This window comes from Carcharhinus amblyrhynchos, chromosome 2 (assembly GCF_965287045.1).
Source record: "Carcharhinus amblyrhynchos chromosome 2, sCarAmb.v2.hapA, whole genome shotgun sequence".
Lineage (NCBI taxonomy): Eukaryota > Metazoa > Chordata > Chondrichthyes > Carcharhiniformes > Carcharhinidae > Carcharhinus > Carcharhinus amblyrhynchos.
Window position 1 is genome coordinate 52,068,177 of NC_137325.1, and position 15,189 is coordinate 52,083,365.

Sequence of the window (15,189 nt, forward strand, 5' to 3'; positions counted from 1 at the left end):
GGCTGTCATTCATGTCTGAGCCTCCACAATGATCATTATTAGCTTACTGGATGAGGGCTGGACAACATCACAGTTCTGTCCGCGCCCAACATCTAAACATGGATACATGTTACAGACTGTCAGGAGTTGAATCCTAACTAATTAGCCTCTCAATAATTCAAGGGCACCGAGGCCAGCTGCCAAGAAAGTTGCATACATGTGGTTGATTCTCAAATGCCCTTAGACAACTAGGGATGGGCAATAAATGCTGGCCCAGCCAACAATGTCTCAGGGATTTAAAAAAAGATTTGTAACTTTGTCAAACAGGTTGAGTGTGTCAACCTGCAAATCCTTCAGAACACACCATTGCTGATGATATAAGTAGGCGAGACTCCGACACTTAATGTGGAGTTGTGCCTCTCAAACTATAAGCCTCTGGTGAAAGACCGGCAACGTGATCCAGGAATTAATAGCTACAAAATCGACGAAAGTCTGCCTTAGTGCACGACTAGATATAGGAAGAGAATTGGAATTGGAGGCCAATTGTAGATCTCCTCCTGCTGCCCAGCAAAGATCAACCATCTGCTTCTTAAATAAACTCACTGAGCTGAATTAAACTTGGAGCTACACCACCTTGGAATGCCCCATGGAAGCATCATGTGATAGAATAGCAACATTGGACAGCACAGGAGAACATGGCAAAATGTTTTATATTTAGAGAGGGATAAAAACACTGGATGGATATAGAAAGAATGGTAATCTTCTGCTGTATTGTGAAAAATGGGGTAAGCCTTCACACAACAAGATCCCACAACCAATAATATGATAAAAGATCAGTTAAAGTGGTTATGGTAATATCGAAGACTAATTATTAATCAGTACACCCAGAGAACACTTCTGTTCTTCTTTGAAATCATGCCATGAGATTTTTTTACGTTTCCCTGAGAAGTCACACATTGGCTCACGTGACGGAATGGGGTTACAAGCTGTCAATAATAAGGGCTATTTTGTAATCAGCAAGACAGATGGCAAGTTGGAGAAATCTGCAGTATCAGAGCTGTCACCAGTTCTGAACAAAGAGGAGCAGAGAACAAGAGTTTGCCCAATTGCAGAGGAGCAGAAGGTGGGAGTGGGTACGGGGAAAGAGCAAGAGAATGGCACCAAGCCACGATGCTCCTTTGGAGTCCTAGTGTAGCCATCTTGGGCCAATTGGCCTCCTTCTGCACTGCAACAATTTTGTCATTCTGAGTGAAAATGCAAAAATTACTGCATCTGCTTATACATACATATGCAATAGATCTCTGAATCTTGTAGGAAATCATAGCATTAAATGCTTGCAAACTGAACAATGTAGCAGCATGTGCTGTGTTCAAGTTCTCAATTAGTAATTCTGAAGAAAGATGGAAGCACATGCCAGCTTACTATTGGATGTCTGTTTGGAGTTTACACATTCTCTCCATGTCTGCATGGGTTTCCTCTGGGTGCTCTGGTTTCCACCCACAGTCCAAAGATGTGCGGGTTATGTGAATGGACATGCTAAATTATCCCTCAATGTTAGGGGTGCTAGCTAGGGCAAATGCGTAGGTTATGGGATATGGCCTGGGTGGGATTGTGGTCAGTGCAGAGTCGATGGGCTGAAACGCTTCCTTCTGCACTGTAGGGATTCTATAATTCTATGATCATAAAAATGGAGGTTAAAAGATGGAATTGCGCCAAAATGTCCTACCATTGACACTGGCATGTTTGCCATCTCTCATTTTCTGATTATAGAAAGGACATTGAAAGCACAGAAATCATACAGCAGTGTTTCATGAGAACAATGCTGGAACGGGAAACTGTATGAATGGCCAGTGGTTACAATGGCTTGGCAGCAGATACCAATGCCAAAAACAACATCCCACAAATGACAATCCATATCTTCAAGTGTAATACTTATCAAAGAACACGTCTCTCAGCCATCAACAAGGGTACCATATTCAAACACTCATCTGAAATGAAATGTGTATACCTGTGCCCATTATCTTTCATAGATGTCAGGTTGCTGGCCAATTGTCAGAATAGACTTCAGATGCAGGAATTTCTTTCGCTGGAGGAAGGAATGTTGAGAAAAATTGTTTGCTTTTTTTAAAATTATGAAGAGCTAATATCAAGCAGATAGGGAAAATCTCTCAAATTTGATCAAGAAGTCAGTGGCAAGGTTTATCATTTTAGAGTTATGAATGGGAGTGCGAGACGACAGGTTATGAGTCATTGATATAACCGGAATTATTTCAGAGTGCAATGTTTTGCTTCAATGAACGGTCATGGTAGAAATCAGTGAAATTGTTAAAGGCAACTGGATATTAACAAGGAGTCAGTAAGACATTTGAGCTGGATTTTTTCCCCTCTACACTGTAAATTCTGTGCGGATGATTTGATCTTGGTCAGTAGTGTAAAATAGGTAACACTGAGTCAGCCTCCCATTATAGAGCTCTCCTGATTTTCATTTTCGCTCAGGCTGACCTGCTATATAAAATAGTTATCCGTAGCTGCTGAAAGCTTTGCTGTTGAACTGAAGATTCTAGGGAACTTGTGAAAGCTATTTCTGCACCTTTTCCATTCATTTCCTGATACCACTCAGACAGCCTTGGGGTGATCATTTAAGGCTTGCCATTGTTCATGCTTAAGACAACAGCATGATGGGTTTTCCTGGGAGAATCCCAATGTATTTTTGCTTTGATGAAAAAGGGGGGCCTCTGCACCCATCAGGAGAAAGTCTCACAGCCACATCTACAAATAGAGATGTTCTGAACTTGACCTTTTCAGGAGATCAGTACCTGAGAAGGTATCAAATCACATGGCAGCTTGTGATAGTTTTGTCAAACTGGCCCCACGGTGACCTGTAGACAATCCTTCAATCAGCATCACACTGACAGGTACTGTCAAGGTCATATATGTCTTCAAAATTCAGGCTTAGTGATCACTCCAAGCTACCAAAGGAAACATTGGCAGACTAAACCACTCAGCTATCCTTGTTGCTTTTGAACAAAGCAGTGATGCCTTATGTGATCAAGAAATCAGTTTTACCTCCTTCTCAGTGAAGAACTGACAGCTCGCGAACTGACATTGCATTTTTATGCAAGGGGGGGGATTTTCAAAAACTCAGAATGTTAACTATTGCCCTTGTGATCCTTCACAATGTCACAACATGCAAGAACATTGAAGCATTCTCCACTATTAATGGGGGTTTGACAATTTTGCAAGTTAAGGATAGTGACAGCTGACTGCAAGCCAATGTTTTCACTTTAAAGACTACCACTAGTAATCACTCTGACGAAGCATCATCCAAACTCAAACATTGGCTCCATTCTCCCTCCACAGATGCTGCCAGACCTGCTTAGTTTCTCCAGAAATTTTCTGTTTTTGTTTCAGATTCTAGCATCCGCAGTTTGCCTCTAATAATTGGCTTGGCAACATCTAACATACTTGGATCCCAACTTTCTCTGTCACTTTCTGTGGAGCCTCATTTTGAGGTGGAGCTGTCTTTCACCCTACACAATGGCACCTGCATCAGAAGGAGCAAGACCTGCGTCAGGGCAAGCGAGGCAAAGACTCACAAACTAGATGTAAAATGGGCACACAGTTTGCCCATTTAGCAGTGACAGCAGCACATCCTTAGTGCAGGTATTAGTTCTAGTGTTACATCCACAGGCCCTTTTATAGGGGTCCCAGGCAGGTGTTTAAAGCAGATTCTAACTTGCTGCGCAACAATCCTGAAAACCGGAGCTGACTATCATTTGGACTCCTCCCAATGAGCAATCCTCCCCACCCAGGACTTCGAATTGGGGTGACACAGTGGCACGTGGTTGGCATTGCTGCTCAGAGCACCAAGGGACCTGGGTTTGATTCCCATCTTAGGTCACTGTCTGGGCGGAGTCTGCAGGTTCTCCCTGTGATTTCATGGTTTCCCTGAGTCCTCCGCTTTCCTCCCACAGTCTGAAAGACGTGCTGGTTAGGTGCATTGACCATGCTAAATTCTCCCTCGGTGTACCTGAACAGGTGTCAGAATGTGGCGACTAGGGGATTTTCACAGTAACTTCATTGCAGTGTTAATGTAAGCCTACCTGTGACTAATAAATAGTAAACTTCAAATTAATAAACTTCAATAAATTGATGTTTGTATCTAAATGAGGCCCAGGCCCAATTTCTGATTGGCCCTGGGCCTACAGATCAGGCATAGTGAACATTTCCTGCCTTCAGGTTAGTGCTATTCATTTTTCAACTCACTAGCTCTCGTTCAGAATCATCAAATACAATCACGTCCGAGGTGTTGTGTCTGCATTGCTGAAATGTATATCTTCCGGGGCTAACTTTTCCAAGTCTGAGCTAATGATAGCTTATCGGATAATATGGGCTCTGTGTCATCATCTCTTTCATGTTCGCTGACAGTGAAAGAGATTCCCCACCAGGAATGTGTACTCTGAAAAGAACCCCCTATTAGTAAACCCAAGAGTACATGTTGCACTGCATTGCTGCTGACACAGAGCTTCGGAGAATTGGAAATGGAAATCTGTGTATCTGATTCGCCGATTTCTGGATCATTAAAATTAATCACCAGAAAATGAGGTGCGCCTGCTACGAATCAGGAGTGGTGACCTCTGTGCTTGATTTTCTGATCCGTGGCACATCGAATAAAGTTCAAGCCATTGTCACAGGATTTACCATTCCGTTTCAATTTGGCTTCCTCGGGTCAAAAACAATGGGTAGAAATTTTGCAATGCTCAAAATTAAAATGAATCACTTGAGATTCAAGAGTGCCGTGAATCAGGCACAGTGACCTCTTCAACTTATTCTCCAATTTGCTCTCCTGTCAAGCGAGACTCTTTGTCGGAAACATAATCTTACAAAATGTGCTCATATTTATGCATCTCATCCATAATAGAGATTGTAATAAAATTCCTGGGATAAAATTTGCACCATTAGCATTTCTTTCCTTTCTGCTTTCCCTGTCTAAGTATATAGGCTCACTGTTTCCATGTCTGTGTATTGATCAGCACCTTATAATGATTTCCTTACATAGAAAAAGGTATTTGCAGTGTGCAGAAATATTGAAGATCAAGCCTCACTACAAAGCACAAAGCAAGGAGTATCACAGTTTTAATAATTCTGTCTCAATCGCTCTGGGCATCAAACATGACAAATTAAATATAGCAACACTGCATCTCCATGCTAGCATAAAGCAACACAGTATTAATTGCTTTTCGCAGCAAAATGCATATGAATTAATCAGAATTAACCAGCAAAATGTATTACAGCAATTTTAATGTAACATATACTGCAGTTTCGAAGAGGGAAAGATCAAGTACATTGCCAAGGCACATTAAAAAGGTTCCATTAAAAAGATAGCATAATTTCAGTCCATCATGTATTTGTACCCCCTGAAAATTTGAACCTTTGATTGATGCACTCTCCTTGAAGATCACACAGGAGTTAATATCTGTGGAAGTCAATAAGCGTCACCCAGAGATCAGATTAAGACCAAAGTAATAGATTCTGAAGGGTAAATTGTTGCTTCTTTAAGATGCATTATTTATAGCATTCAAGTTTTTAATCTCTTGCCTGTTTTGATCATTTGGAGTAGAAATGTTTTACCAATTACAATGAACAGATTAAAGGAGGCGGGATATGTCAAGAGAAACAATTAATGTTTCAGGTCTTAACCTCCTTATCACTTCATTTTCTCTCCACAGACGCTGCCTGACCTGCTGAGTATTTCCAGCACTTTATTTTTTTTATTTCCAGTAAAAAGAACTTGTTTTAAATATTTTCTATTGGAAAATCAGGTGATATGTAAAAACAAGCAGCCACTCCACAAGCGACCATATTATGTATCCACCCAAGTTAAATTTTTCCCCATAATATGTGATGCTTGAGATATGATGGACACAGATGTACACTAAATGTTTATTCATTAGTGGTTCCACTTGTTGTTGTTTACAGAGAGTCAGAGAGTGTGATATTTCATTATAGTGGTGCTGTAATCATGCAACTCACAATGTGTCATCAGGTTCATGACTTACCATGACCAAATAAATCAAATTTGGCTTCTTTACAAAGCATTCTCAGATTTTATCAGTGCCTGGAAATTGAACTGCAATTGTTCATTTTTGTATGAAAGTCTATATCAGCAACAATAGTTCTACATTCATAAACGAGTTGCCCATATTTAAGCGTAAATATGAGACATCAGCTTAAAAATAGAAGTACTAGTGACAAAAAACTAGACTTGGTAGCAGCCATCCTGTGGTGACTACAGGTAGCAGTCAGGGGCAAGAATAGCATCCACAGCATGCAAACAAACCTTTGGCTTGAATCACACCAGACATCACATTGATGATGGAATTAGCATGCACACAGCTCACATCTGCCATGGGTATGGAGGGCAGACGGATCCTGACATGAATCACCCAGCAATGGCTGCATTCTGAGGTTGAATTGTTGAGCCAATGCTTTTTTTTAGTCATTTGTGGGACATGGACATCATTGGCAGGCCAGCATTTATTGCCCATCCCTAGTTGCCCAAGGGCAGTTGAGAGTCAACCACATTGCTGTGACTCTGGAGTCATGTGAAGGCCAGACCAGGTAAGGATGGCAGGTTTCCTTCCTAAAGGACATTAGTTAACCAGATGAGTTTTTGTGACAATTAGCAATGGGAGTAGAATCTGAAACAAAAGCAGAAAATGCATGGAGAGTAGTAGATTCTTAATTCCAGATATGTTTTATTGAATTCCACATTTGTCATGGCAGGATTCAAACACATTAGCTGAGTTTCTGGATTAATAGCCTAGCGATAACATCACTAGGCCATCGCCTCCTGCATGCTTAAGCTTCTACAGCTGAACACACATTAAACACCCGTTATGACATAGTGCTATTTAAAGGGATCATCACCTACTCACTGGTTAGTTGATTTCTTCTGGCTGTTGTTTCAATTCTGAAAGTGTATGATGCTGCCCACAATTGCAAAATCTACAGGAAATAGATGAACATACGGACACTGAAGATTTATGCTGCCTTCAGCCCAATTGTTCCCAGACAATGGTGCCCCAGTGCAGCTTGCCCTGCAAACAGGGCCATATATAGTAGAACAAGCCATTGGAAGAAGGCGGAGGAGGAGGGGTAAAGGGCTGCCAATGTTATTTCAGGAAGCCAGTGTGTGAGAACCACAATTGCAAGAATGGCATTGTCAGTGGCTGCAAAGATTTTTTTTAAGTTCATTATGAGATGTGGGCATTGCTGACTGGGCCAGCATTTGTTGCCCATCCCTAATTGCCCTTAAACTGAATGGCTTACTGGGCCATTGCTGTGGTAAAGATGGCACATTTCCTTCATTAGTGAATGAGATGGGATTTGATGATCATCATTTCATGGACATCATGAATTCCATTAATTCCAGATTTTTTTACTGAATTCAAATTTCATCATCTACTCTGATGGGATTCAAATTCAGTCTCCAGAACATTACTCTAGACTCTAGGTTATTAGTTGAGTGACAAAACCACTGTGCCACTGCCTCCCCATAATGACAATAGCCACAAGGTTTTATCCAGTTAATTACTTTCTGGCTGCTTCTGAAGACATTAGTAATACCTCAGTTTGTTGTCTGCTGTTGTGTAAGGAGTCAGTGACACTCTTCATTCAAAGACTGAACGATTACATTTCATTTCTTCTTCCACAATAGCTGGAAGAAGCATGTAGGTTTGGCCTAAATAGTAGGCTTCCATGTGGTGCAGGGTGGCACTGACAGCATGCACATCATTCTGCATATGCCATGTGCCAACTGCGCGATGTACAAGAGCCAAAAGGGATTCCATTCCCTCAGTATTCAGCTGGTGTGTTCACAAGGGCAGAATGCCATGCAGGTCAATGCCAGCTATCCTGGCAGCAGTGTGCTCTGCTAGCTGAGGGTGCTGGGTGGCATGGGTTATCTCCTGATGATACAGCTAAGGGGTTCCCAAAATTGTGGTCCTAGGGGTGACAAAGAGGCCCAAAAAAAAGCCAAGGATGGGAGAGTCAGGTAGGGTGGGAGGGGCAGAGAGGTTGCAGTGGTGATGTGAGAGGAAAGTGAGTGGGTGACAGTATCGATCAGGGTGGGTAGGTGTAAGTGAGAGTGGGTAAGAGTGAGTGTGAGAGAGTGTGCGTGAGGGTGAGAGAGGTGAGGGTGGGTGAGTGGGTGAGGGTGGGTGAATGGGTGAGGATGGGTGAGAGTGTGAGTGAGTGAGTGGTACTCTCACTAAACATGGCAAAAAGAAGATAAGACTTGGAAATATTGTTGAATAACAAACCTTTTTATTTATAATAAATGTCTATATATAAGACATATAAACATCTTTTAAGTTTTTTTAATGTTTGTATCCATTGCACAATAATAATCACTTTCTGTTACTTAATTCTTCAATATATAAGCGTGTTTCTCAGGGGTTCCTTCAGTACTCATGGGAGATCAGATGGGTTCCACAGTTGGAAAAGTTTGGGAAACCCTGGCATAGTTCATGATTCCTGTTCACATCCAAACTGCTAGTGCAACATGTATATAATGTGAGCTAAGGTGCCACAAGAAATATGAAAGAGTAGAGCACTGGTGTGCTAAAACAATGATCCTGCTACCTTCACCACCCCAGGTCAGCCCTGTAGAACTGAATTGTGTGGGTGTCCAGAGCTGTGCTGGACTGGAACATGCTACACTGTGTCACTCTAGTGAGGACCAGCCCTTGCTTACAGTATCAGATAAACAACTGTGGGGAAGAGAATGAGGAGAAGGAAGAAAAAGAGGAAGAGGAGGAGGTGGAAGAGAAAGAAAAGGAAGGAGAGAAAGTAAAGGAGGAAACGGAAGGCCAATCTCAAAGGCAACTTTTTTGCGCAGGCAGAGTGGGAACTATTAACGAGTAATTATAACCTCAATTCCCCATTCACCAAGGGCCCCACACTCATTATCTGACCTTTGTTACTGTCTAAAACATATCCTCTTAACAACAAAGCAAAAATAGTTTCTAACACAAAATAAATACTGCAAACAAAATGTATAAATCAAATCATGCTATTTGATTGAATCCACATTTAAACTAATCACCATTCTGCATTCTTCTCCCTGGGCCTTTGAATGTTTTAGTGCTTCTACCCTACCACAATGTCTATCTAGTGAAAGATAGCAGACAGCCTGGGAGGACAACCTCATGATGTGGAGATGCTAGTTTTGGACTGGGGTAAACACAATAAGAAGTCTCACAACACCAGGTTAAAGTCCAACAGGTTTATTTGGTAGCAAACCCCTAGGTGTGAAAGAGGAATTGAGGGAAATTAGTATCACCACAAAAGAGAGCTGGAGAAATTAATAGAACTGAAAACAGATAAATCCCCGGAACCTGATAATCTACGTCCTAGGGTGCTAAAGGAGATGGCCATGGACATAGCGAATGTGTGGGATGTCATCTTCCAAAATTTTGTAAAGTCCGGAACAGTCCTGGCAGATTGGAGGGAGGCAAATGTACCCCAACTACCTAAAAAAGGAGGGAAAATAAGGGAATTACAGATTAGCTAGCCTAACATCAGTAGGGAAATGTTCAAATGTATTATAAAGGATGTGAAAGCAGAACACTTAAAAAAAATCAATAGGATCAGACAAAGTCAACTTGGATTTATGAAAATGAATGCATGTTTGACAAAACTACTGGAGTTTCTTGGGGGTTGTGACTGGTAAATAGATAGAGGTGAACCAGTGGATGTAGTATATTTAGATTTTCAGAAAACTTTTGATAAAGTCCAGCATAAGGAGTTAGTGCGCAAAATTAAAGTGCATGGAATTGATATATATTGACATGGGTATGATAATTGGTTAACAGACAAGAAACACGAAGTAGAAATAAAAGAATATTTTCAATGTGGTGAGCAGTGATGGCTAAGGTTCCACAGGAATTAGTCCTTGTGTCCCAGCTATTCACAAGATATATATTAATGATTTGGATGAAGGAACCAAAAGTAATATTTCCAAGTTTGCTGATGACACAAAACTTGATGGGAATGTAATGATGAGGAGGGCGTTAAGAGCCTTCAAAGTGATTTAGGCAAGTTAACTAAGTGAGCAAATACATGGCAGTTGCTTTGATGGAGCATCAGAATAGCTTAAATGGTGATAGATTGGGAGATATTGACATACAAAGCAACTTGGGTGACCTAGTACACCAGTCACTGAAAGTAAGCAGGAAGGTGCAGCAAGCAGTTAGAAAGGCAAATGGTATGTTGACCTTCATTATTAGAGGACCTGAGTACAGGAGCAAGAAGGTCTTACTGCAGTTGTACAGGTAAGACCACACCTGGAGTATTATGTGCAGCTTTGGTCTCTGTCTCTAAGAAAGGGGGATTGCAGCAAAGGATCACCAAGCTGATTCCTGGGAATACAGGATTGTCCTATGAGGAGAGATTGAGTCGAGAGGGACTGTATTCACTGGAATTTAGAAGAATGAGAGGGGACCTATTTGAAACATAAAATTCTGACAGGGCTGGACAGACTGAAGATGGGAATCCGTTCCTCCAGCTGAGGGGTCTAGAACAAGGGGTCACTGTCTAGGATATGGGGTAGGCCATTTAGGACTGAGTTGAGGAGAAATTTCTTCACTAAAAGGATGGTGAACCTGTGGAATTCTCTACCATGGAAAGCTGTGGAGGCCAAGTCACTGAATATATTTAAAATAGAGATAGATGATTTTCTAGACTCTAAAGATGTCAAGGGAGTTGGGAAAGTGCAGAAGTATGGCATTGAGATGGTGGATCATCAGCCATGATCATATTGAATAGTAGAGCAGGCTCAAAGGGCTGAATAGCATACTACTCCTACTCCTGCTCCTATTTTTTATGGTTCTATTCCCGATATTCCTATTGTAATGTGCACTACTTGCTAAAATGCTGTCATGGACAACTTTATGAAAGAAAGAGGTTGTATTAAGAAGAGTATATTGTGATTTCTCTATAAGTGATACTTGATTAATGTGCATTACAGATGAAGCTATAAGAGAAATTAACGGGGTAATTTTTGACAGCTCCCAAGACACATGTGAAGTAGTTGTATCATGTGTCTCAAGCTGGCTTTGGACTGCCTAAACCATTTATCATTTCAATGCAATTTGGAAACCATTGGCAAACTGCAAGCACTAAAGAGACCTCACTGCAATTTAATGTTTTTTTTAAAAAAAACTCCATTCTTAAAGTAACAAAGGCAATGCTCAAAGTGGACTAGGCGGATCCAAATCCATCTCCTTGCTTTCTCCAAAAACAAAATTCAAATCGAACCCAAATTCATGGTCTCCACAAAAATGACAAACAAGATCCAAGCTGACAAGATGAGACATTACACGCCATCTTGGGCTTGATTCAATGTTTCATCTTGCCAAAAGGCCAAGAAACTTAATGGTTGTGGGAAGACAAGAAATTGTTTGGATCCCAGTTGAAGCCAGCTGGCAGGTTGTTGGGGGTGGGAGGTGGTGTAGAAATCCCAGAGGATGTTAAACACACACTAGCAGTGGTTGGCAGTACTTTTGCAAAGTCCACCTTCTTCTGTCGGGGAAAGGATACAAAAGTCTGAGGTCACATACCAACCGACTCAAGAACAGCTTCTTCCCTGCCGTCATCAGACTTTTGAATGGACCTACCTTATAGTACGTTGCTCTTTCTCTGTACCCCAGCAATGACTGTAACATTACATTCTGCAATCTCTTCTTTCCTTCCTACATACTCTATGAATGGTATGCTTTGTATAGCACCAAGAAACAATACTTTTCACTGTATACTGCTACATGTGACAATAATAAATCAAATCAAATCCTTTGCCTCCTGGCTCAATGAAAATTCTGCCAAAATAAAATGGATAATTTCTTGAGTGGATATCTGGATCCAAATCTTGCAGATAGGGTCCTACATAGTGTAGGATGCCTATTTGCATAAGTAAATCACACTGAAAACAGACAGGTTGATTGCTTACCCATTTCCCAGCCTGTCTGAAAGAGGATGTTGGACCCCACAAAATGAACAGCCTTGAGCATCAATGAGGTGGCTGTGAGAGTCACTACTTTTAAATTATTAGGTGCCCATTTTTCAGACAAGAAATGGACAACTAGCAATCCTGCACAGCCTCAGTAATCAGTTGCCAAAGCAAATCTCCTAATGCTATCATATCTGTCACCTTTTGCCATACATCTCCAACACTTTTGATCTTCATTATCCTCACACTATAACAACCCACTGTGTTACGGTAAGAAAATGTTTCTAAAAGTTAAATATTCAATATGTTTTGTGAAGAATAACAAATAGCTGACGGTGAGTTTCAGTCAGTACATCCATCACAAGGTTCTACATATTCATAAACTACTTGAACTCCATACTTGTACTTTATATCATTAGAATTGCTTGAGTGAGTCATTCACTTGCAGCTTGCTGCTATTCTCTATTATCCCAATGAATGATATGCTGTGAAGACTGAGTATTTGATTGCTTTCACAACAAGACCAATTGAATGTTCACAATTGATGGGTGAATTCCAACTCAAAGTGACAGATATTGGGCCAGTTTGAATTAATTTCAAATGATTCAAAAATCTCATAATGAATACACCTCTGTTATCCCTGAAGCAGTCGGCATGGATAGAAAAAGATGCTTGTCTCGCCTACATCCACTGTTCTGCCACAAGTTTTCCCAGCATTATCACAGTGGAATAGACCACAGTAAAACAATCTGGTATATTTTGTTATTGGTAATTTCAAATATAAATCAGAATAATTGACAGTATGGCGATGAGTTTATTAACTCGAGGTACAAAGGAATGACACTCTCACTTATTGAACTTTGTATATAGGAACAGCTCCATAAACTTAAAGCAGTAGCTAAGGTTTAATCCCTATCACTATTTGGTTTCTGGCAGATTGGCAAAAAAGTGCTTGGCCCTCAGTAATGCAGCCTTAACTATTTAGCTTCGCTCAATGCAAGTCCAGACTTGGTCTGAACTTAATTTATAACTCAATTTCAATGTATTCTTTCAAAGCATTAGCCCAGAGTTGTAGGATACACAGGATCGCAATTTTTGCAGAACTCCCAACTGCACTTGGGGGTTAGTTGCGGTAAGACTAGCCCCCAGGGGAGGTCCCCAAATCTGTTACCAGCTGTGGGAACTACCTGGACAAGAACCCCAATTTGTTAAATTCCCAGACAAAACCCCCAATTTGTTATTATTCTGGATGGGTTAACCCAAATTGTTATGTCCCTAGGTGAGGAGGGATGAAATAACTCCCTTTCTCCATTCAACATTCTCATTGGTCAGGACAAGATTAATTTATAGATCCCTTCCTTCGTGGCTATCTTTCCCAGTCCAAATGTAGTTATGTTTTAAAAGGAGTCAATTTAACTATTCTTTCTTGAGTTAGGGAAAGAGCACATTTATTAGTTGCTAAAATGTGACAGAAAGAATAAAAATGCACAGACATACATATACCCAGATTAGAAATGAGGAGTGAGTCCAAAAATAAATGTAGAAAAAATCTACATATCAGTCTTCACCTTATGCATGAGGAGTAGATGGTGAAACATTGCAGCCATTAAGTTGTGGGGATCTGGTAGCGTCAGCAGCTGATTTGGAGATTCTTGGCTCTGCTGTTAAATTGAGAATTGTCCTGTTTCCTTTTCAACTGTGGCTTTGTTGACTTGACTTGTCTCCAGCAATCAGAGGGAGTGAGGCTTTTACCTGCAAATACAAGGGCCACACAGTCAATGTCCTTCAGCTATGATTGTCACAGCACACACTAGCCCCATGGAGCTAACACACCAGAGAGCAGAGTTGCAGTTGGTTCACAACCCCTTTTCTTGTGTAATGCTGGAAGGGGAAAACCACAACATGGTTGGGATATAATCTACAGAACGGTAGTAGTTCCAGTTGAGATTTCACTACCTGCACAGGAAATTACAACCAGTTTCTGTGTTATTTCTGCCCTTGAAATGTCCCTGTCTGAAAAAGGGTGTGACATTCCATCCTCCTTCAGGACTAAATAAAATCTACAAAGGAACTTTTCAGACAGTCACTGAATTACATCCTCAGTACTTATATTCTCAACCATCTTTGGCTTGTATGTCCATTTTAAAAAAACATACCTTATTTATAAGTTCAGTGTGTTTGTATGTAATTCAGGCTATGATCCATTATCATAATACTTGCCTCTTCTATTTACACTCAGACATCTATGCTGGAATTTTACCACCTCATCTACCCGAGGCTCGTAAGATCCCACCCGAGACCAATGGAGAACGCTATTCTGTGAGCCTTACCCGCCCCGGAATTGGTAAAATTCCAGCACGAGTTTCAGATTGAACTTCTTCACTTTCCATCCTAATGAAGAATTCGATCACTTGTGGTTGCTATTCCCTAAAGGACACCACACAGCAAGTTTATTAATGAACTTCTTCCCATTGCATAATACCAAATATGGAATAGAATGGTTCCTGAATATACTGGTCTGAAAAAAACTCATACACACTCCCGGAATTCATCTGCCACAGAATTGTCGTTAATTTGGTTTGCCCAATCTATATGTAGATTAAAGCCATCCATGAATACTACATCTCAAACTTCCCATTTAATACCATCCCCTACATCACTACTGCTGTTGGGGGCCTATAGACAACTCCCACTAATGCTTTTCACCCTTATTGCACTTGCTATAATGGCTCAGTTTTGATTTGTAACATCCAGTGTCTCAAGGCTGTTGGATAAATATTTGACTTACAATTTGCCAATTGGTGGCTGCTTAAAACCGGTAGGCCCCTTGCACATACCAAAGTATGTTTTAATGCCACGCTTTTTCCACGTTAACCTGCCCCGAATGGAGTAATGATCGGGCCTTCTCTGCTGAATTTACTTGAGATTGGCCTTCCTATTCAGCCAATTGGGGGGGGGGAGTTGGGGGGATCTCCATGGCACCATCTTGCTGGCACCTGCCTAACTGGCTTTGGTGCCACCAGACCCCAATGACCTGATTAGGAAGGCATCTCCTTCCATGGCATCCTCTCTTTTCAGGTGCAATCCCAGCTGGAGCCACCACCCCTGAGCTGCCAGCCATTTGATTGACCGGAAGCTTCTGAGAGTAGGCAGCCTTCCTTAATGAAGATGGCTGTCCCATTGGCAACCAATTAGCTGGC

The 15,189-nt window shown here is 41.2% G+C and overlaps 1 long non-coding RNA gene across 1 annotated transcript; it reads right to left on the minus strand.

Moving 5' to 3' along the window:
• Positions 1 to 9,253: 9,253 nt before the first annotated feature.
• Positions 9,254 to 13,620, minus strand: LOC145360730 (uncharacterized). The gene is made up of 2 exons (XR_013889767.1): positions 13,558 to 13,620; positions 9,254 to 9,515 (listed from the first exon to the last, which is right to left on the minus strand). It is a non-coding gene; the product is annotated as an uncharacterized LOC145360730 (long non-coding RNA).
• Between the last annotated feature and the right edge of the window lie 1,569 nt (positions 13,621 to 15,189).